Raw genomic sequence first — 24,370 nt, forward strand, 5'->3', positions numbered from 1 at the left:
CATTCGTACCTGAATGCCCTCAGTGCCTCTCTGAAGATCAAGGGAGCTGCATTTCCCCACTTGAGTAGCTGCCAAGAGGGGTAAGAACATCTCTAATCATTGATAGGGGCAGTATTTTCTAGCTTTTCTTCTAGCCCAATGACATAGAGGTCACTAATCATAGATTATCCATAAGAAAGTTCCAAGTGGGTATTCTCAGTTAATTGAAAAGTAATGCAACAGCAGAGAATTGATAGCTGTATATAGGTCTCCCTTTAGTCACTTGTCAGTTTTTACCAAATAGTGGTAAGGCTTGCTCTGAGCACTCTGTTAAAATGGATTCTGAGCCCCCACCTGGAGGGCCATGATCTATTAATGATTCTGCCAAAGGTGCAGGTGGGGGTAGTGAGTTGTGAGTTTGTCATCTCTTATTAGGTCTTTTTTTAATGTTTTTGTTTATTATTGAGACAGAAACAGAACAAGAGTGGGGGAGTGTCAGAGAGAGAGGGAGACACAGAATCTGAAGCAGGCTTCAGGCTCTGAGCTGTCAGCACAGAGCCCGATGAGGATCTGGAACCCATGAACCATGAGATCATGACCTGGGCCAAAGTTAGATGCTTAGCCGACTGGGCCAATTATTATATCATATTAGGTCGTTAAAATATGAACCAGAAGGACCCTCACATACCAGGTGGTTTTCTCAGAATACGAATTCTGAGAACTGAGAAACCAAATACTAATATCCAAATACTGATTCTGCTCTGACTACTTGGGTTCTAGTCCTGGCTGTGCCACTTTTGTGACCTTTGGCCTCAAATTTCTCTCTGCCTCCGTTTCCTTAGCTATAAAGTGGGGAATAAGAATAGGATTTGCCTCAAAGAGTTGTTAGTTAAAATAAGCTAATACATGTAAAATTTTTAAAACAGTGCTTGACACATTATAAATGTTCAATAAATATTAATTATAATTCATAAAAAAGACAGTTTGGAGTGTGTATTATGTATAGGCATATTATGGGTTTATGCAACCTCGTGGGCCTAACCCTCTGCTCAACTTAGAGTAGTATTTATTGAAAGTGCTTTTTTTGTTTTTAAATTTTTTAAGTTTCCTTTGAGAGGGAGAGAACACAAGTGGGGTAGGGACAGAGAGAGAGAGGGAAGAGAGAATCCCAAGCAGGCTCCGCACTGTTAATGTAGAGACCAATGTGGGTCTTGAACTCATGAACTTTGAGGTCATAACCTGAGCTGAAGCCAAGAGTTGGACACTTAACCTACTGAGCCACCCAGGTGCCCCAAAAGTGCTTCATGATTTTTACCTGGTATCACTCTTTCTGCTAAGGACCAAATGAGTTAGAACCCTCTCAAAACCAACCAAACTTGTTTTGGTCTGATATCAAAATTTTATAACGGGAAGGGATTATAGTAGAGCTTATGGAATCTGCTTCCTCATTTTATACAGTTGAGGAATCGTTTAGGCTGTACATAGAGTGTGTGAGGCTAAGAGACCTGAGCCTCTTCCTAAAAGAATATGCAACAGGATGTCCTAGTACCCCGCCTCAAAGAGAAAGCACTGAGGTCCAGAACACTCAGGATGTTCTACATCCCTGTTGTGAAATCACATGACGAAGGACAGGGATTGTTTGTTCTGAACACCTGATTCCTAATCCCAATTGTTCCTAGCAAAAGACTCTGGTTATAATGCGCAATAATAGGGAATATGGAAATCTTAATAAAAAAGTGTGTGTGTGTGTGTGTGTGTGTGAAGCTATATTGTCTGTAAGGAGCAGCATCCCCAAATTTAAAAGCAGCATGAGAGAACTGAAGTCCAGTCACTTTAGTAGTCCAGGATGGCAGTAGCAACTGTTGACTGTGACCTAAAATTCTTTTTTTTCTTAAGCTTTCTAATTTTTTTTAATGTTTATTTATTCTTTTGAGAGAGAGAGAGAGAGAGAGAGAGCGAGCGAGCGAGCGCGAGAGAGCACATGAGCACTGGAGGGGCATAGAGAGGGAAACACAAAATCAGAAGCAGGCTCCAGGCACTGAGCTGTCAGCACAGAGAACTTGACATGGGTCTGTAACTCACGAACCGCAAGATCATGATGTGAGCTGAAGTCAGATGCTTAACGACAGAGCACCCTTTCTTAAACTTTTTTTTAAAAATGTTTTTTTTATTTTTGAAAGAGAGAGTGCAAGTGGGAGAGAAGCAGAAAGAGGGGGTCAGAGGGTCTCTGCTGTCAGCAGAGAGCCTGATGTGGGGCTCAAATGCACGAACCTTAAGACCATGACCTGAGCCAAAGTCAGATGGTCAACCACTGAGCCACCTAAGTGCCACCCCCCATTCTTTATTTAGGCATCTAGGTTGATGACAGTGTGCCTAAGGTGTGTTTTAACAGTCAAGTACTAGAGCTTAATATTTTTTTGTGTGAAGTAGTATTTAATTTGGGACACTTACTTGGAGAACTCAGGATCTCAAGTCCTGAAGTAGAGCAATGTAGGTGTAGAAAGTATAAGGGAACAAAGATCTAGAACTCTCTCTGTCTACGTTTTCATCTCTGTCTGTGTGTCTCTGTCTCTATTTCTCTCTGTCAGAAGATTTTCCAGGAACTTCTCCTCCTATCTTTTGTGAAAAGGTTTGTGGTAGTGTGGCAGCTTTGTAGACCCCCTGGCTTCAAATCTTTGTTCTTCTACTGTTAGCTATAATAAATTTGGACAAAGTCACTTAATGTTGCCTGGTCTCAATTTTTCAAACTGTAATACAAGGTTTATAATACCCACTTGGCGGTATTGTCACACACACTAAATGAGGTAACATGAACAGTACCTCGTGTGTAGAAGCAGCACAATAAAAGTTACTTCCCTTACCACCTTTTCTGGAAAATCTATTTGAAGGAGTTGAAAGAAATGAACAGGATCATAGATTGCCAAACCTAGGTTTGCTCTGAATTTACATGAGGGCCTTTTTAAAAAACTACTGACCTACTGAATCAGAATCTCTGAAGGGTAGCCAAGAAACTTGTGTTTCTTAGCAAACTCTCAGATAATTCCGATGCTTAACCAGGTTTTAGAACAATAAACTATATGAACCCTCATTCTTTTTAAAAAAAATATTTTTTAAGTTTATTGACTTAGAGAGAGAGAATGCATGGGGGAAGGGCAGAGAGAGAGAATCCCAAACAGCCTGAGATGACAGCACAGAGCCCAATCTGGGGCTTGAACTCAGGAACTGTGAGATTATGACCTGAGCCAAACCTTCACCGACTGAGCCCTCCCAGGTGCCGCTGAACTCTTGTTCTTTTTGTGTTGCCAGTTTCATTGCTCAACACTGTTTATCTTTTCTCCAATTTCTGGACACTGGGACTGTTTCTAGTTGGGGGAGATATGAATAAAGCGGCTATGAACATCACATGTCTTGTGGATGTGTTTTCTTTTATATTGTGTAAATACTTGTGTGGGAGCTGCTGGCCATTGGGAAGGTGTGGATTCATTTTAGAAAAAACCTCCAGACATCGTCCCAGTGTGGTTGTGTCATTCTATCCGGGCACTGACAGCTTTGCTCCAGGTCCGTCACCTCATCCTTGATTGGTGTCAGTCTCTTTAACTATAGCCATTCGGGTGGGTGTGTAATGTCTCCTTATAGGTTTATTTGTTTGTACTTTTATTTTTATTCATTTATTTTTTCTAAGTAGGCTCCATGCCCAGCATGGATCCCAATGCAGGGCTTGAATTCAAGACCCTGAGATCAAGACCCAAGCTGAGATCAGGAGTCCACTGTTCAACTGACTGAGCCACCCAGGTGCCCCTCCTTATGGTGTTAATTTGCATTTCCTCAATGACAAATGACTTTGAGCACTTTTAATGTGCTTGCTGGCCATTCATTTACATATACTTTTTGACTTTTCATATCTTTTCTCCATTTTTTAAAGTTTATTTATTTATTTTGAGAGAGAGAATCTGAAGCAGGCTCTGTGCTAACGGCAAGCAGCCTGACACAGGGCTCGAACCCACAAACAGTGAGATTGTGATCTGAGCCGAAACTGAGAATTGGACACTTAACTGACTGAGCCACCCAGGTGCCCCTTTTGCCCATTTTTAATTCACTTGTTTGTTTTTCTGTTGCTAAATTGTCACAGTTCTTTGAAGATCCTGGATAACAGTCTTTTGTCAGATAAATGTTGGGCCAGTGTTTCCTCCAAGTCTGTACCTTGCCTGTAAGTTTTCTAAGTGCTGTCTTTTGATGTGCAGAAGAAGTTTTTAATTTTTATGAAGCTTAATTATTTTGTATGGTTACTGCTTTCTGTGACCTAAGAAATCTTGACTATCTTTAGTCACAAACACATTCTCCTACACATTCTCTTTAAAAAGCCTTTAGAGTTTTACCTTTTGTATTTGGGATATTTATTTTGCCTTTTCACAACTTTTCACAACTTTTCACGACTAGACTTTCCAAAAATGTAAAATAATACCCAGTTAAAATTACTTTTATATGTAAAAAGTAAATGAAGCTTAATCATATTATGAGAAACCTATTACAATGGCTTTCCTTAGAAAATATTGTGCAAATATGGAATTATTGAGAAGAGCAGACCATCTTCCATATTCATGTTTTGTTTCCAAACATATAATTAAGGAAAAGGAATGGATTCTCTGATTATAAAGCAGCCTTGACTTAAAGAGGTGTTTTTTTTTTAATATTTTATTTTGGGGAGAGTGCAAGCAGGAGACGGGCAGAGAGAAGGGGACAGAGGACCTGAAACAGGCTCTGTGCTGACAGCAGAGTCTCATGTGGGGTTTGAACTCACAAACTGCAAGATCATCCCCTGAGCTGAAGGCCAATGCTCAAATGACTGAACTACCCAGGTGCCCTTAAAGAGGCGTTAAAAAAAATTTTTTTAATGTTTATTTGTTTTTGAGAGAGAGAGAGAGAGAGAGAAAGACAGAGTGTGACTGGGGGAGGGGCAGAGAAAGAGGGAGACACAGGCTCCATAGTAGGCTCCACTGTCAACATAGAACCCGACGGAGCCTCAAACTCAAGAACCAGGAGATCATGACCTGAGCCCAAGTAGGATGCTTAACTGACTAAGCCACCCAGGGGCCCCTAAGAGGGGTTGTACACATACATTTGTTGAGTTAAAAGAAAATGGACTGCCAGATGCATTTGTACCTACTGGTAAGTTGGCAGGGAGAGAGGAGTAACCTTACACCCCGCACATGGACTTTGAGAAGAAGGTGAGGGCAGAAACCGTGTCCTCCTTGATAACACAGAGAGAGAACCTTAGTCTGCGTGTGTTCCCAGTTGCTTCCATACTTGTTCTCTTCTGTCCCACACATTCAGATCTGATCATCAGACAATGATTCTGGCTACACTGCTTCAGGCAGAAAATAACTTGCGTTCTTTTGCAGTTTTTACCTCCGTAGAGGAATTTGACACACTGATAGATGACAGGACATCTGATGTTCTATCCAACAGAGGGCGGTGGCTCATATAAAATTTGCTCCAGAAATGGATTTTCTGAAACTTTCCACTTAAATTGCTGTGGATTAACTTTTAGTGAGGCCAACATAGTGGAAACTAAGAAGCATATAACCCCAGACTGTTGGGCAGGCACACTTTGTCACGGCTCTGCCTTAATTCACTGCATATTACTTCCTTTGAAATTTGCAACCAGATTCTACACCATTCACCTTTTAACATCTGGAAATATGAAAAGCATTTCATCATTTGTTCACCTTGTTTAAGCTGTCCATCTACGTCAGGTACGAATATATTTGCTGAAGCAGCAAAGTGTACTTTTCTAAAAGATTAGGCTGGTTCTCCCAACTTAGATAAGCCAGAGAATGCTAGTGATCCCGTTTTTATACAATCCTGTGAGTGGTAACATTACGTGTCATCATGCCTTCCCCCAAAGTTTTATTTTTTTTAGGAACTTAGAAAAGTTTCTAATATAAAGGTTATATTATCAACGAATGCTAGTTTGAAAGAACCAAATAGGATTTTGAAGATTACCCTTCTTTAACAATGTCTTAAATTTTTATCTCCTTATCCATTCCTCATTGCTTTCTTTCTCAAGACATTATGGTTTATTGTGTCTCCACTAGGTACCTTGCATGTGATTTACACAGTGAATGGCCCTGCTTTCGGAGCAAGTTAATGATATAATATCCCCATTTATATTCAGAGCAGTCAACACTTTCCAGCTCTCAGAATAATAAAAGCACCTGCATTTAATATACATGGAAGAATGGGAAGGCAAATAGCAGATAAGGCACAATCAGGTAAGTGTAATCAGATAAAATATCACAATATTATAGTAGATCAGCATCTGGTAATGACTTGCATTTTGAAAGACTGACAAACAGCATGGCCTAAAGCAGCGAGGCATACCTCATTCAGAGCAACTCTTCCCAGAGCTGATTGCTCCTCTCGTGTGTTTTCTGGCAGATTAAGCAGGTAGAGTTTCTTATTTTAACTCTTCTGGAACTGCTTTGTGCCACTGGAAAAACACTGGCAATCTTCCTTTTGAGCCCAGATCAAAAACAAAAACAAATGACGTGTCCGAAAATAAAGCCTTGCGTCTCGCGGTGGTTATCTCAAATTGATCCAAATCAATTTTATTAAAAATAAAAATAAAGCCCGCGGTGATAGGAAGAGCCTTCATTTCCATTTCCAGGCTTACCTGCATGGCGCTGACATTTTGTTCTAATTTTTTTTTTAAAGCAGAGGAAGACAGTTTCTTAGAAACTGATTTCTCTCTAAGAACTTCCTCCCTTTTGGCCATTGGCAGCTGATAAACCTAACTGTATGTATCAGCCTTGTGTGGACCCTAATGCAACACAACCATATGGAGTCAAATGGAAAGCTTCAGATTTGCAAGTCTGCACTGAACAGACCTAGTTTGTAGAATGGGATTTGGCACACTTTCTCTCCTTTTAAGTTACTCTCTGTTGTAGATCTCTTCACTGAACTCACTTGGGGTTACCAGAGACCATGGAGGACATGGGGAATGCAAGGTGCAAGACACGGGGAGGGCCCGGGTGCGGATGGGCTGTTTCACAAGGATAGCCCGGCCCACAGTTGGCCCCGATGTTGACCTCTTCGGTGGCAGGGCTCCAACTCCTTCCCAGAGAGACCACAAAGTGCCTTTGCTCTTCTCTGCTGCAATTGGAGTAGGATATCATGTGTAGAAAATGCAACTGACTGTCCCACCTTCTGAGAAGAGCTATATTCACTCTCTTGTTCCTCCATTCTGATGCTTTTGTTTGCTTTTCTAGAGTGGTAGCCCTGGGCACTGGTCAACAGGTGTGTATTTAACTGAAATTTTCCTAAGTATAAGCATGAAGGAGATGAAATAACTGTCCACTGCATTTAGGGCAACTCTATTTTTAAGGAAATAACTCTTCTCCAAATATCTCTGTCTCTTCAGCTGGTTTAGTCAGCTCAGACTGTGGTAACAAAATACCGTAGACAAGGTGACTCGAACAGAACTTTATTTTCTCTCAGTTCTGGAGGCTGTATGTTCAAGACCCGGGTGCCAGCATGGTTGGGGTTCTGGTGAGAGTTCTCTACCTGGTTTGCAGAGGGTGGGCATCTCAGGGTGTGCTCACATGGCCTCTTCTTTGGAAAGAGAGAAAGCAAGCTTTGTGGGGTAAAATGTCTTCTTATAATGACACTAATCCATGAGACTCTCCCCTGGTGACCTTACATACCTGAATACCTCTCCAAGGCTCCATCTCCAGACACCATTACACTGTGGGCCAGGGCTTCACCGTAGGAACTAGGAGGTAGGGGACACAATTCACTCCACAACGTTACCTAGTAGTATCATTATGGCAATGGTAGTAAGGCAGAGACAAAGAGAGGGACTGTCTGGCAAAAACAAAAAAGGTTGACACGAAGAGTAGTAGTAGTTGAGTCCATGATGGAGCAAATATGTCAGTATTATCCCTTCTCACACATGCACACACCTCATGGCACGCTTACGCACACACCCGCTTGAGACTTAAAGGGAAAGAGATCACAGGAGAAGGGGTTGTGTCAGGGATTAAGTAGAAAACTAACAACTTTCAGGATGTTTATGATGTCAATATTCTCTTGTCTTTTCTACTATCCTTTCTACTTTTCCCGTAACAGGGACCAATCACTGGTTTCAGAATGATGGATTAGTCCACCAGGGAGCTTCATTCACCAAGGACGTTCAGTTATATTCTAAATACCAAAGATGACAGAACTAATTTTCAGAAGATTTTTAATGACAGGAGTGAAAATAAGGGGTTGGTGAGGAAACATGTGAGGAAACCTCCTCTTTTCAGAGAATCCCATTTCATATAATGTTCTCTTTTATGGGATTCATCATTGAATGCTTTTGGGGAGCTGGGCTGAGATTGACATTTTCCAACTGGAAAGCTGTCAGCTTCTTCAAGGTCATTAGAAGAGATCTGGATTATCAACTTAAGCATGAACTGCACAGCACTAAAAATGGAAAACACCTTCCCCAGAGGTTTGTTTATTTGTTGTTTGGGTTATTTTTGTTTTTGTTTTGTTTTAACATTTTAGTTGTGGCCTAAGAGGAACAAGCCTTTTTTAACTTGCAATTTTGTGAGTCTGGGCCACAAAAAGCCAAGCTAGTTGTGTTAAAAAGAAGTGTATCACTCTCTGATTTGCGATAGAGATAGCCTTAGATAAAGAGTAACTGGGGATATTTCAGCCTTTGCATTGAGAACATTTCTGCTTCTGCCTGAAGTCTCATTAAGAGGTATCTAGTAAATAGTAACAGTGATGATGCCACCAGATTATATTCTGGTTCTGTCTGCATTCCTCACCCTTTCATCAGCCCTCTTCCTGGCGGGCGCAGACACTACAGTAAGTGAGTAGTAATCCAGTTATCTGAATGGCGGCATGAGCATTTCATTACTGATTGCACTGTATGTAATGGGGTATGATGCATTAGCCTTTCTTTTTTTTTTTAATAATTTTTTAATGTTTATTCATATTTTGAGAGACAGAGAACATAAGCAGAGAGGGGCAGAGAGAGAGGGAGACACAGAATCCGAAGCAGAATCCAGGCTGAGCTGACAGCACAGCTCAGAACTCACAAACTGCAAGATTCTATCCTCAGCTGAAGTCAGATGCTTAACCGACTGAGCCACCCAGTCTGCCCATGCAAAAGCCTTTCTAATTTAAGATTGTGGTCTATACATTTTGCCTCCACCATCCCATTTTAGGGCAGCTAACATACTGATCTCTTAGAAATGATAGTGGGGATAGACTGAGGAGAATAAAAAGGCTGGAGAGATGCATGTGTGATGGCCGTCACTCATGAAGAAGGCTGAGAATCATTCCCTGAAGAAGGGATTTGCAATTACTTGTTAAGGACTGCGTGATTTGTTCTTTTCCTCTGTACGTAATTTGTGTTGAAGGTTTGGATGACAAGAAAAAGACTTCTTAGTTACCTTTGCAATTCTACGTAAGGCATATTCCCTAAGGGGAGTACCTGCGTCTGCCTTTGTTCAATGAGCACCCCGAGTGTAAATCTCAAGCTTCGAAATGAGAAAAGATTAGATCTTCATGCATGTTAGTTGTTAGAAAGTCACTTAACTCTTTGCTTCAGCTTTCTCATCTCAAAAGCAGGAAGATATTATTTTCTGCCAGACTTAATAATCTACTCATTTTCTTAGCTCAACTCTCTAGCTATTTGTCAGAAGATTTTGTCATTACGTGATGGGGCCCAACAATTGTTTAATAGATTGTTGCTATAAAGACATTATAAAAAATACATATATAAATAGACTTCTAAGGAACAAGGGTGCATCGTTGGAGATGACAAATTGTTAAATATCAGAAGTGATTAGTGGAGAAAAAGCATCTGAAAAAATAGTAACTTAGCTGAGTAATGAGTGCTATGATTAACATATTCTACAAATCTATGAATACTATGGCTCAGCATGTCCTTGTTACTCTCTAAAATTAATAATGACAGATACCAAGACCCTATTAATATTTTAATAGTCTAATAGGCACAGGCAGGCATGTAGCAGAGAAGAATGTGAAACAGTGGTCAGGGTTGCAGGGCAATCTCGAGAGAGTCTGCCAGGTGAGAGAATGAAGTCCTCATATAGCTTTCTTCTTCTTGCCTTCATTCTCCTATCAGCTCCCACGTTCAGAAAATGCACTGATTTTCAACAGAGGGATATGCTAGTTCATGGCCAAACCCACAGAGTATTTAGCAGTCTTTATGCCCACTCTGTATTTTAAGAAACCCTAATGTTCCTGTCAGAGTGCATCCTTAAATGCCCTGTCATCTGAAAAATAGTAGGAAGTCTTACAAAGAATATATATTCTGGGAATCTGAAGAGATAGGTTTTGAGATAGGTGTTTCCCAGATCCTGGCACCGTCAGTCTCCTTGCTCGAATCATCTCCAAATTCATCCTCAGTGGAAATGATATAGTGTGTACAGACTACTCTGAGTTACTTGAAAGAACAAATATGAATGAAATAAGGAAAGGAGGAAAGCAACACATTAGGTAACACGCAAAGTTCTTAGGGTGGTGCCTCGCACGACGGGGGTCCGCAAGCAGTGTGGCTTCCTGCTCTTTTTGCTTCTGAGGGCCCCTCTCTGCAGCGGCGTTTGCCTGACCTTCCTGTGCGGCTCACAACGTATTTTGTAGCACTCATAAACTTTTCCTCAGAGCTGACTTTGGATTTGAAAATGTAATGATAGCTCCCTTTTGGAACAATACAGCCTATTAGTTGACACCCCTGGAGAGGTTGTTCTTTAGAGAAGGAGGGTGTGCTTCTCAAAGGCTGTCTATTTGCGCCTCATCATCATTTCTTAGAGGCTCTACAGGACCAGAGAGATCACATCACAAGAGACCATGTATTTTTCAGTTGAAATATTTTTAATTTTTTTAACATTTATTTATTTTTGAGAGAGAGAGAGCGAGAGAGCGAGAGCGTGAGCAGGGGAGAGGAAGAGAGAGAGGGAGACACAGAATCCGCAGTAGGCTCCAGGCTCCGAGCTGTCAGCACAGAGCCTGATGCAGGGCTCAAACTCACAAACTGTGAGATCATAACCTGACCTGAAGTCAGACGTTTAACCAACTGAGCCACCCAGGCGCCCCATGAAATTTCTAATCTAAATACCACAACTGATTTCTAAAGCAAGAAAGAAAAGGCCAGAAGAAAAGAGTCATGATTACAAAAAAGGGGGAAAAAAAGCAATTTTTTGCTAGGAATGTGTATGCTTGCTGCAGGATTAACACCCTCAAATGCAGGTTTGGTAGCAGCTGCCAGAATCTGTACAAGTAGTGGCTGGCAGTAACTTGCTTCATCTTTTTTCTTTCCTTTCCTTTCCTTTCCTTTTCTTTTCTTTTTTCCTTTCCTTTCCTTTCCTTTCCTTTCCTTTCCTTTCCTTTCCTTTCCTTTCCTTTCCTTTCCTTTCCTTTCCTTTCCTTTCCTTTCCTTTCCTTTCCTTTCCTTTCCTTTCCTTTTCTCTTCTCTTCCCTTTCCTTTCTTCCTTCCTTCCTTTCCTCCTCCTCCTCCTCCTCCTCCTCCTTCTTCTTCTTCTTCTTGATTCACCTTTAATCACCTGATTCTAGTTAGAGCTCAGAGACAAGAAATACATTTCTTCTCTCTCTCTCTTTAAACATATTTCCTTGCAACTTAAAAGAGATTGGTTTGTACTTTGGTCTTGACTCTGCTGCCAGTTTGCCTGACGGGTTTTTCTTTGCAGAAGCCTAATGCAACTCGCTCTCCAACTCCTCTGCCATGTTTTCTGTAATTGTCTCTAAGCGACTGTGCCTGTCACAGACCAGAGCTGGCCACCTTCTTGTTCTGGCTCTTGACCAACTATTCTGTCTCAGGCTGTCTTCCAGCATAACCTGGCAGTGGTTTCCTTTTCCCTCTCTCCCTTTCTAGGTCTAAAGTTTTATTCTCTTTAATTCCACAGCACATTGAGCATGACAAAGTGTACTTGGGGATTATGCTTATTTGTAAGCAAGTTTGTCTTCTTCGGATTGTCGACTCCTTAACCACAGGGTCTGTGCCTTCATTTTTATATGCCTGGCCACAGTTGGTGCCGACAGAGCATTTACTGGACAAATGTTCAGTACATTCTCTTTTGTTACATGCAACAAAATAATTTGACATTAGTAGGGAGTTTTTGATGGGAAAGAGATTAGTGAAAAGAATAAGAGCTTATATTTTACTATTCATTAAAAGAAATAGAGAGCAACATATATTTAAGAAATATGGGTAGGGGATGCCTAGGTGGCTCAATCAATTGAGTGTCAGACTCTTGATTTCAGCTCAGATCATGCTATCAGGGTCGTGGGATCAAGCCCTGTATTAGGATCTATGCTAACAGGGCTAAGCCTGCTTGGGATTCTCTCTCTTTCCTTGTCTCTCTGCCCCTTTCCCTGGTTATACACACTCTCTCTCTTTCCCTCTCTCTCTGAGAGAGAGAGGGAGAGAGAGAGAGAGAGAGAGAGAGAGAGAGAGAGAGAGAGAGAGAGAGAGAGAAAGAAAGAAAGAAAGAAAGAAAGAAAGAAAGAAAGAAAAAGAAATAAAGAAAGAGGAAAGAAAGAAAAGAAAAGAAAGAAAGAAAAGAAAAGGGAGGGAGGAAGGATGGATGAAAGGAAAGAAGGAAGGAGGAAATATGGGAAAAACGATTGACTTGGTGGTCATGGGACAAACCATCTTGGAGGATGGCATAATGAGGTACAAGTTTTCTGGAAGAGTTCTAGGCAGAGTTTTGCCATAGAACTTGACTGTAGTACCTGGAGCCTCTCCTTTCTGGATTTAATTTTCTCATTTTGTAGAGTGGAGACAGAGGAGGAGGTAATCCTACATGAATTTCAGGTCATTCAAGCTCTGATCCCCTGTCATCCATCATACAGTTGCCACTGATTTATGGTCCATCTCTTTAGCCCCATAAAAAGGCACCTAAACATTTTTTTATACCCTATCCATCCTCTGGGTTCTTTTTCTTAGTTTCCTCCATTCATCCTCTTCCTCCCCTTCCTCTAGACCTGATAAGTTTTGCCCTGAAGCTGCAGTATAGTTTGAACATAATATTGCATGGCTCTCCCATTCTTCTAGGGGGTGACTCTACTCACCTCTCCCCTGCCCACCTCTGCCTCATGGCACCTCTCCAGCTAGCCCCTACCTCCAGCTGGCCCTGGTGAGGTTTGAAGCCCTCATTGTATTTTGCCCTCTCTTCATTTTTGGTGAAAAAGCCGTATTACCATAAACATCTGCAGCCACTTCCCCATCAGCACACCTCCTTTTTTCTCTTTTTCGGAGTGCTCCCACCTTTCATATGACAACAGTAATAAGTGCTGATTATAGAAGGCTTACTGCTGCCAGGTAAATGCGATAGATATTTAATCACGTCACTGATCCTTGCAGCATCCCCAAGGGTAGACATTTTATATTCATTTTAGAGGTGAGGAAACCAATTCTCAGATTGTTTAAATAACTCACTTGGATTGTCCATTTCCAAAGCCCGTGCTTGCTTTCTTGTTCTGCTACATCTGCTGTGCTGTATTATACATTTCGGCATAGGGAGGCCCAGATCAATTTTTGTTGTTTTGTTCACGTCAGCTCTTTACATGTCTATGTGTTTCAGAAACAAAGTTGTATCACCAAATAGGAAAACATTCTACCACGCTTTACAACACATCCACTTGCTGTTTTATTTTTATTATATGCTCTTCTACTCCATTTATCTTCACAATTATATTAAAGAGTTAGGATCACAATACAGCTACAGTCCTTATTCTAAAAATAGTCCCATAGGCACTTTCTTTATTGCTCTCATCCTCATTGTCATCTTAAAGGTCGCATAATTTTTGTCAGGCTGGCTTATCAGAGTTTTAAAAAAGTGTTTTCCTAATGTAGGGCATTGAGGTTATTTTCATTTTGCGCTGTGATCAATAATGTTATAATAATGATATTTATGTACTTTTTAAGGTTAATGATAATACATTGGTTTTTAAAACCTATTGTATTGTGGAAATTTTGACATATTGACAAGAGACTAGAAGAGACCTGCCTTTTGCTGCTACTCCGCCTCAACAATAATTACCTTGTTGCTCATGTGGTCTCAGCTTCTCCCCACTTTTTTCTTGAGAACATTAAATTTGTCATTGTGCATCAGGATAGACTTGTAACTGATGAAGACCTTCTCTAGTGTCATTTAGTAGTCTGTGTTTAAACCTCCGTGATTGTCACCAGAGTGATTTTTCACACTTGTTTGTGCCAGGTATGATCCAAAAACAATCCAGTTGGTTATTACATCATTAAAGTTTCATTCATTCATTCATTCTAAACCACACACACACACACACACACACACACACACACACACACTTTTAATGCCATCAGTTTGTTGAAGAAACCATGTCAGAATTTCTGTAGAATGTCCAATGATCTAAGGTAGGTTCTTTCTTGAAGGTAGCCTTTAACTACCATATTTATCTATCATATTTGTTTTAACTGATAGTTAAATGTGAGAGCTTAATAAGACGGTGGTTCAATTTTTAAGAAAGAATACTTTGTAAGTGTGGGGTTTTTTTTTTTCACTTTGAGGTCAAATTTAGCAAACCTCTTAGAATATTGTACCAGATCATAAGCTTCTCTTCTTTCTTGTTCTGTCAAAAAGCCTCTTGTAACAGCAGTTTAATCATATACGAGCCCATTCATGTTAGGTGCACAACACTGGATCCTGCTAACCCCAGCCTCTTCTGTCCCACATTCTGTACCCAGTGTTAACATTAACCAATTTCCTTATAGTAGTCCTTTCAACCTTACTTGAAAACTAGGAATTATCTGAAATACTTTTGAGAGCAGTTAGTGGCCCAAGAAAAACCTGAATTTGAAAGAAAAATAATTGAAAATTGAGGAAAGATACCTCAACTGTAGACACTGAATGTTCTGTTTCACAGGTTAAGTCCAAGTAGATGAGGCATTACTATCATTTTAATGCCTTTACATGTCAGAGAAGGGTTGAGACCTATGCCTGTTTTGTGCCTCTAGCCTCTTTGAGCTTAGGGTAGTTTGAGGTTTATTTTTCTTAAGAGTGTTAATGTGAAAGGCCATACCACTAAGTTCTAATGAGTCTCGTTCTATCATACTGAATCCCTGAGCTAGACCAGGGGAGTAGGAAGCTTGTTTTTCTCCTTGGAGCACATTTCTCCTTGTTTTATTCATTTATAGCACAGGGGAGGGGCAGAGGAAGAGGGAAAGAGAATCTTAAGCAGGCTCTACACCCAATGCAGAGCCTGACCTGGGGCTTGATCTCACAACCATGATATAATGACCTGGGCTGAAATCAAGAGGTAGATGCTTAACTGGCTCAGCCAGCCAGCCACCCCTCCTCCTTGTATTTTAGATAGTGTTTGAGGACCTCTGCAGGGTCACACATAGTAAATACCCACAGTCCCACCAAACAGAACAAAGACATGTCCAAGATCTGAGATTCCCATAATTGTCCAGGAATTGGAAGAGACAGAGTGACTCTCCTTTCTTTCTGGTCTCAGGAAATTATAAGGCATATGTGGCTTCCCCTTTAGGTCATTAGGCAAAGTGAGATCTTACACATCCTGGTTTGCCCAGCTATTTCAACCAACTACATCTTCACACTCTGTAGGTAAAGCCGTAGCATTACTGGGCAAGAAGAAATAAGGTCCCACAGAAACCCTCTCTACCATCCCTGCAACTAGAAATGCAGATAAAGTGCTATTACATTTTTCAAACATATGCCAAAGGCAGTTATGTTACTGTGTTAATGGGAACATGGGTGGAAACAGCTCATGACAACAGCCTCGGAGAGAGGAGGGCTGTGAGGTGCTTTATCTAATGGAGTGGCTTTTCTTTGGGGATTAAATTCAAGGATCTGAATGTTTTTCTTGTATCTTATAGTACCAGCTATGGACTGGAGACTGAGTTTTAACCTTGAGTTGTAGGAAGACTTCTTTATTCTTTTAGCTTCTCATTGCCCATGCGTTTTATTCATTAACATTATATAATATAGGCACCGTTGCTGGAAGGTCAGTCACAGAAATTGAGAATCTGAAAATGGGGGGAGAAAAAGACTCAACTTTTGGTCATTAACCCTGTAAATCATTATTTAAAATTATTTTTGGCAACTTGGTCTTTGTCCTGTTTAAGTTTAAGCATTAACTTTTTTCCCTATATACTTTTCTTAAGAAATGACTTTTTCTGTATATTAGGTATTACTGAGAATCCTTGTTTCTTTTCTGTTTTTTTCTTAATTGTCACCATGTGTGCCTCTTTGGGCATAGCAAACAATCCATTATCATTCTTAATTAACCTTTTAAATATTTAGAGCTTTAAAAATGGACACTTGGGTAATCTGTAGTCTATTTCCAGCATCTGTTCTTTGACTATATGACTCTTTTTACTCTTTGATATTTCCATAATGTGTGTGCAAATAGTAATGTAAGTACAGCGAGTAATGTGTGTGCCTTGTTGGTGAATTGCCATCAATGATGGGAGGAAAGAGTGTCCTACCTCTTTTGGTTCCAAATAAATCACGTAAGGAATAGAAGTAAAATTGAAAGGAAGATGTTGCTTTAATCTTGAGTTTATATAAATAACTAATATAGGGGTCCCTTTAAAGAAGCAGCTTCTGGTTTCATTGGTCTGTTCTACTGTTTTGTTTTGTTTTGTTTTTTGGTATAAGGATCCCTTTAAATGTGAGTGTTTCATATTTCTCAGGGGTAGCACGACCTAGGCTAGAAAGGGTAGTGTTTTCTTAGACAAGTCAGTAATTTATTAGTTAAGCTTATAAGGATGTGAACTCAGTGAAAGGCCACAGTATCATGGCTGGTGGAGTCAATCATAGTATGCCCTAAGAGATCACACTGTTTAATACTCTTATCTTGTAGATGATAAAAATGAAGGTCCTGAGTTTTTCTAGATCACATGGCTGTTAGTTGCTGAGCATAGTCAATTTTTCTCCCTGATATAGTCAAGTCCCCATCCCCCCACCAGTTGTTAAGTCTAGTCTATTACTAAGAAGGAATAACCTTAGGAACTACTAGTATTTTAATTTTTATTTTATTAAAAAATTTTTTATGCTTATTCATTTCCTGACAGAGGGTGAGACAGGTGAGTAGGGGAGGCGCAGAAAGAAAAGGAGACACAGAATCTGAAGCAGGCTCCAGGCTCTGGGCCATCACCATAGAGCCCAATGCAGGGTTCAAACCCACAAACCTTGAGATCATGACCTGAGCTGAAGTCAGATGCTTAACCAACTGAGCTACCCAGGTGCCCCAACTCTTGGATTTTTAAAAAAACTTATCATGGATTATTTTTCATTTTATAATAAATGGTAGTTGTATGTTCAACACTGTCACTTAATTGTACTATATGGCAAATACCAAAGAATCAATATGGTAAGTTCCTCCAAGACAATGTCAGTTATGGATGAGTCCTTTTGCTGGCAACTTTAAAATTGTAAACACAGTGACCAGCTCCATTATGTGTTTTGCCTGGGTTTCCATCAGCTTTGAAAATGTATGTGTTCACTAATTCAGTGAGGACAAAAATAATTCAAGTAGTAAATGAAGAATATTAGTAATTATTTCCTAGGTCACCGAAAAAAATTTGCCCCTCACACTTTCCAATGGAGACTGTAACTAAGTCGGCACCAAATATGGATAATCCATGTTTGCCTTGAGATCTGTTGTGGACATAAATCTTTGCTAGAAAAGGAACATCTCCCTTCCATTCCTCTTCTGTATGCTTATCCAGATTTTGTCTTTTCCTTTCAGTGCCTTCCATTTATTTAATCCTTTTTCTTGTTTTTTGTTGTTTAAAAAAAAAACCCCACTTTCTGGTAGTATGATTGACATATGGAAAAACTGTACATATTTAATGTACGCAACTTGAGGAGTTTGGAGAAACTATCACCACAGTCTATGCCATAAAGCTGTTGATCACCTCCAAGTTTTCTGCTGCTCTCTTCACTTTTTTTTTCTCATCTACTTAATTTTTATCTTTTGGCAGTCTACTTTTGAAAAGAACCTTTCTGTAATCCATAGATACTATTTGCTCTTTGTTTTATAATATTAACTTGCTATCTCTTAGTCATTCTTTGTGAATGTATACAATTAGTAATCTGGGGAATTCAAATGTCCTACCCAGAAGTGCTCAGTCTATATTTGTTTCCTCCTATTGCACAAACAGTTCTGACTCATAAGCAAACAAAGGAGTAAATTTCTGTGTATATGTATGCAACTAAAATAAAAAAGTTTGACTATCAGACATGAATCAAATGTGCTTTACAGACTAATCCATTATTTGAGTGTATCTGGGACTGCAGGAATTAATCTTAATCATGTTTATTCTTTTAAAAACATCAGCAGTTAAAAATTGCATATCTCATTATTAAAAATGGTTTTGGAGCTGAGATGTAATCTCCTAAATTAAGGAATAAAAAGAAGAGCAGGATGATCCAGCTAACCATTTTTCTTCTTAAAACTTGAAATAAATGGAGATCAAGAATGCTAGACATCTTTAAATAAATCAGAGGTCTTATGACACTTCTAATATTTTATTAACAAAGTTTTGGTTTGATTTATCGGTTTAAAATAACTAGCAAGGTATTCTCTAAGTGCTGAAACATAAATTACAAACACGAAGCCTTGATTTATGTTAATGGTGGATAATATGTGGGACACGGCAAGTTAGCACAGATTTTACACTATTTCCTGAGTTAGGGGTTGGAACCAGAGAAAAGAGCTGGAGAAAGTGCTGCCTTAGGCTCCATTTGTTGATATATGGGTGACGGCTGTCTTCTAAGAAATGATATAATCCTGATGATGTGAACTTTCACTTCTATTCCAGGCACCTCCAGATTTTAGTGAAATCTGTTCGACATTTCCGAGTCCCTGGGATGGATCAGAGGCATTCAGATTTCTGCAAGGATGGCAGAGGAAAAAAAAAACCAAAAAAGTGTCTGTGTTGGTAAATATCGGGTCTCTCTGATCTCTTGCAGAATGTTAACATTTTCACATTTCCCAAAGTACCTTCATCTCCCCCATCTCCTAGACCCACAGCGACACCCACTGCCAATTTCCGTTTCTGTGTCATTCCAAAATACGCCCTCTGTGTTGTTCACCTGGGCTGCTGAGCTTTGTCAGGGAAAAATCGCATGGTTCTGCAAATCGGTGCCAGTCCACATATTTGTTTGCCAACCTCAAAACTGTTGTCTGCCTCATGCACCATCTCCCTGTTCTTTGCCTGGCTGGCCTCTCCTATCTTTTAGGTCTTAGCTTATACTTGACAACCTCAGAGAATCGCTCCCTGATCTCCCCATCTGATTAGACTCCCCCCTTGCCCAATGTCCTGTTTATCGATTTCATGACACTTTGGACTTTATAATTCTTTACGTAGTCTTTGCCTGACTTACTGTTTGTCTCCACAACTAATTTTTTGTGCATGGGGTGGCATCTGTTTTATTAATTCCTGTAGTATAGCTCTTCCTGGCATACTGTGGGCACTCAGGACAAATTTTTGTATAAATGAATGAATTGTAAGATTGTGTTTGAAGGAAAAGCATTCTCTAATTTAAAAAAAACAAGTTTAGGGGTGCCTGGGTGGCTCAGTTAAGCATCTGACTTCAGCTCAGTCATGATCTTGGGGTTCACGGGTTCGAGCCCTATGTCAGGCTGTGTGCTTCGGATTCTGTGCCTCCCTCTCTCTCTGCCCCTCCACCACTTGTGCTCTGTCTCTCTCTCAAAAATAAATAAAACATTTAAAAAATTAAAAAAAAAAACACTTAAAAGCATCACTTTCAATGCATGTGGCCATAGCACAAGAAATATCCTCACAGATGTCAGGTTGCATACACCTGCCAAATCAACTTATTTGAGGTGAGACCGTTAAACGGACTCTTGTGTGCTGAATTTGGAACACATGGCAGTTGCTAAGCCTTTGTGACATTGGGTGTCAGCCTCCTTTTGTCTGCAAGCACGCACAGGCTGAGGCTCTGTTGCTATGTGCCATGCGAACCTGGCCAGCCAGTGAGCATGGCCCCGGGTCCCTGCGTCTCCCTGCACTTCTTTCTCCCCGACTGGAGGAACCATTCGGGGATGCGAGTGAGCGGGTGAGTGTGAGAGTCAGGCTATTAGAAGGATCACCTTGAATCTGTTCTAATTTGTATTGAAAAGCAAAAGATAAACCAGTTATAGATTTGGAGGTTTAAAAAAACTAGTCATGAGCTACTTGCTACGTATCTCACAACTGATCAAGGCACATCAGTGTGGCGTGACATGTGTTGGCATGTTAGAAATTAAGCCCAAACCACTGGGGAGAATTTTATCACTCATGTAACTTTTGGGGAAGAAGAAAACGCATGAATTGAGAACATAAGATAGCCAGCCCTGTAGGAGGGGAACTCACGGAAATAATTGCGTTAAAGTGTATAGTGTTACTTGTAAGGTTATCACCCCGATGCCCAACCGTAGTGACTCATGCAAAAATGCTTCTTATTTAAGTTAAACCATATGAATGCAGACATCTTTTTTTTTAATGTTTTAATTATTTTTGAGAGAGAGAGACAGCGTGAGCAGAGGAGGATCAGAGAGAGAGGGAGACACAGAATCTGAAGACAGGCTCCAGGATATGAGCTAGCTGTCAGCACAGAGCCCAACGCAGGGCTCAAACACATGAAACATGAGATCATGACCTGAGCCGAAGTCAGATGCTTAACTGACTGAGCCACCCAGGTGCCCCAAATATGGGACATCTTTAGCTAAAAATGCAATTTCATATCATTCAAACTCATTAGTTTGTTAATACTGACTACTATTCATCTAAAATGCACTTGGAAATGAGGTATAAGCACTTGCAAAAATGAGAAAAGCAGCATAATGCTGGATTTTTTTGGTGTTCCTTTCAATGTCTTTTTTCTCAGAACAAGTCAACTAATTAATGAATCTGTTGATGTTGTTTGCACATCCTTAGTGCAGTGCTGGTCTAAGAGCTCTCTTGGGGATACAGAGGAGCCCATGGCAGCACTGGCCATAAAAAGTTACAGTCTAGATGGAAGAACAAGATACACCTGGAAAAGAAAACATTTTATACATACTAAATTATGCAGTCCTGACCAAAGAGAATGGCTTTTCTGTTACTGTTGTTCGTCTTGTCTTGCCATATATGTATTTTGAAAAGCTTTGTATTTCAAAAAATAATTTTTAAAGTTATTTTTAACTTGTTTTTAATGTTTATTTAAACATTTGAGAGAGAGAGAGTGCGCACACGAGATGGGGGGGAGGGGCATTGAGAGGGGGAGACACAGAATCTGAAACAGACTCCAGGCACGGAGCTGTCAGCACAAAGCCAGATGCAGGGCTCGAACTCATGAATTGTGAGATCATGATCTGAGCTAAAGTCAGATGCTTAACTGATTGAGCCACTCAGGTGCCCCTCAAAACACGATGTTATATTTATAAAAGAGTTGCAATGATTGTACAAAGATAAAGTCTGCTTTCCATAATGTTAACATCTTACATAATTATGGTCCAACCATCGAACTAAGATATTACCGCTGGTACATTTACTATTAACTGAGGTACGGACTTTATTGAGATCTCACAAGTTTTTCCATTAAGAGGCTTTTCCAGTATCCAGTCTGCTGATAGTACCACATTGCATTTCGCATATATGTATTTTAATAATGATACTATAAAGAAGTAGGAAGGAAAGCATTTTACCCGTACCCACATATCACTACCATTAATATTTTGGTATCTTTCTTCCTGCCAGCATGGACAAAACCACACACCACACACATCAGGATCCAACTGCACACCTGTTTTGGTACTCTAGTTTTATCATTTAGCAAATTTAAAAAATTGCCCTACGTTATTAGTTACTGATTGAAAATATGTTTAATGCATATGTAACTTTTATCATGTTGATATGATAACAAAAGCTATGTTAACATTACCCAGTTATTGAATGTTTGTGTCCATTTTTCCTCTTACAGGTGTCACTGTGATGACTTGCAGTGCACTTGAGCTCTGGGCAGTTTTCATATTTCTGCAGGCTGATGACAAGGAAGAGTATATAATGTGAAGATCTATGGATTTTCCTGTTTTATTACTTTTTTATGGAAACATCTTTTATTATATTTTTAAAATTCAAGAGCAACACATTTAAACTACAGTGAAATCTCTAAAATTGAAAACGAAAATCTTCTCTTACTCTGGTAGACTGCCTTCCCTGAGGAAAAGAAAGTATCACGAGGTCTCTGGCTTTAACTTGAGCCTGTGTGCCCAAAATTATTAGGGGTGTTTCTGGCAACGGTGTAAAAATGCAGCTTCAAACCTGAACTGTTTATAAGTGTGCAAAGTTCCCATGGGCTCTCAGGAGGAATATCCTAGCCCCATTGTCTTTTGACTTGTGGCCAAGGGTGTTGTGCATTGGACATCTGTGGGTCTGGAGGACCATTTTTATTTTCAGGATTTTGCTGCTCATTTGTTACTGAGGAGCCAGTTTCATTACTAGGTAACAGAAGGCAACACCAGGCAAAAAAGGATCCCCTGATTGTTTCCTGCCTTCTGGAATAGATAATTCATCTGTTCCCAGGACACTATGGCCTGTGGAGGGCCCGCCAGCTGACGCCATTGTTGGCCCGAGAGTATCAGAGAAGCTTACTGGGACCCCTGGCGCTAAGAGGGTGACTAGGCGCTGGAGCACCCTGTTGACCTTGGGGCTTACTACAACCAGGGAACTGAGCACGATAATGTAAAGGGTGGCCTCTGAAGTTAACAGCCCTGGGCTCAAATTGTAGCCGGTAGGATCCAGTGCCTACTAAGGATTCTCAGACTTTAAGCAAGCAACTGAACCCCCCTGAACCTGAGCTTCTCAACTGTAAAGATGAGATTGTTATAGAGGCTGTTATATAATTTGAACAGGACATGAAAATGTTTGGTGCAGTGCACTGAGCACATAGTATGCCATCAGATAAAGCTTATTAAATGAAGGGATGGATGAATAACTCATGGAGCCAGTTGGGCACCCTACTTTTAAAACAGCATAGTGGGGGGCGCCTGGGTGGCTCAGTCGGCTAAGCGTCCAGCTTCAGCTCAGGTCATGATCTTGTGGTCTGTGAGTTTGAGCCCTGTGTTGGGCTCTGTGCTAACAGCTCAGAGTGGAGCCTGCTTCGAATTCTGTTTCCCTCTCTCTCTGCCCCTTCCCTGCTCATATTCTGTATCTCTCACTCTCAAAAATAAATAGTAAAACATTAAAAAGATTTTAAATAGAAATTTTAAAAAGTAGCACTGTGGCTATTTGTGACAGAGAGCATAAGAAATACCAATGCAAAGAGCTAAATGTCAATTTCTTTTCTTCCCCAGGATTGCAGAAAACAGAAACCAACTCCAGCTAGCTTGCATGAAAGTAATTTATTGATGGGACATTCGGGTCCTGAAACCTACAAGTTAAAATAACCAGTCTTTGGATGAGCCAGAGCCGGGCAACTCCAGGGCCCTCAGAAGAAGGAAGTTATGGACTTCTTCTCTAGAATGCTGACATTCATATTTCTAATTTTTAGTGACCTGTATTGTCAGATGAACCAGCTCTGGCCAGGAAGGTAGGGTCCATGATTGCTGGAGGCCCCTCCATGGCATCAGGCCAATTCCCAAGGCAAGGGGAATAGTAGGAGCTAATAAATTCGTAAGGCTTTAATGAGGTGTAATAGTCATGTATTAACTACACCTATTTAGAATGTACGAATGGTGGTGCGCCTGGGGGGCTCAGTTGGTTGAGCGTCCGGCTTTGGCTCAGGTCATGATCTCACAGTTCGTGGGTTCGAGCCCTGCATCAGGCTCTGTGCTGACAGCTAGCTCAGAGCCTGGAGCCTGCTTCAGATTCTGTGTCTCCCTCTCTCTCTGACCCTGCCCTGCTCGAGCTGTCTCTCTGTCTCTCAAAAATAAATAAAAAACACTAAAAGAAATTATAGAATGTATGAATGGATGCATTTTGATATATACATAAAATTATATACAATTATATTTATTTTCTATATATCTATTTATCTGTGATGGAAAACTATAATTGTGATGGGAATAATGAATATATCCATCATCCCTGGAAGTTCTTTTGTGCTCCTTTGTATTCCCTTTCTCCTACCTCTCCGTGCTCCTCTACCTGTTCCTAGGCAGTCACAGATCTGCTTTGTCACTGTAGATTAATTGGCATTTTCCAGAATTGTGTATAAGTGGGATCATATAATATGTAGTCTTTCTTGTCTGGCTTTTTTCACTTGGCATAATTATTTTGAGATTCATCTACGTTGTAGCTTTCATCAGTGCTTCATTCCTTTTTATAGACATGTAATATTCCATTGTATGGATATACCAC

General features: G+C 40.3%; 1 long non-coding RNA gene across 1 annotated transcript; it reads left to right on the plus strand.

Annotated features, from left to right (window-relative positions):
* Positions 1–6,090: 6,090 nt before the first annotated feature.
* LOC115276626 lies at positions 6,091–23,789 on the plus strand. Its single transcript, XR_003902032.1, has 3 exons — positions 6,091–6,251; positions 18,848–18,967; positions 23,365–23,789. It is a non-coding gene; the product is annotated as an uncharacterized LOC115276626 (long non-coding RNA).
* Positions 23,790–24,370: the final 581 nt, after the last annotated feature.

The sequence above is a fragment of the Suricata suricatta genome, chromosome 13, assembly GCF_006229205.1.
Source record: "Suricata suricatta isolate VVHF042 chromosome 13, meerkat_22Aug2017_6uvM2_HiC, whole genome shotgun sequence".
Taxonomy (NCBI): Eukaryota; Metazoa; Chordata; class Mammalia; order Carnivora; family Herpestidae; genus Suricata; species Suricata suricatta.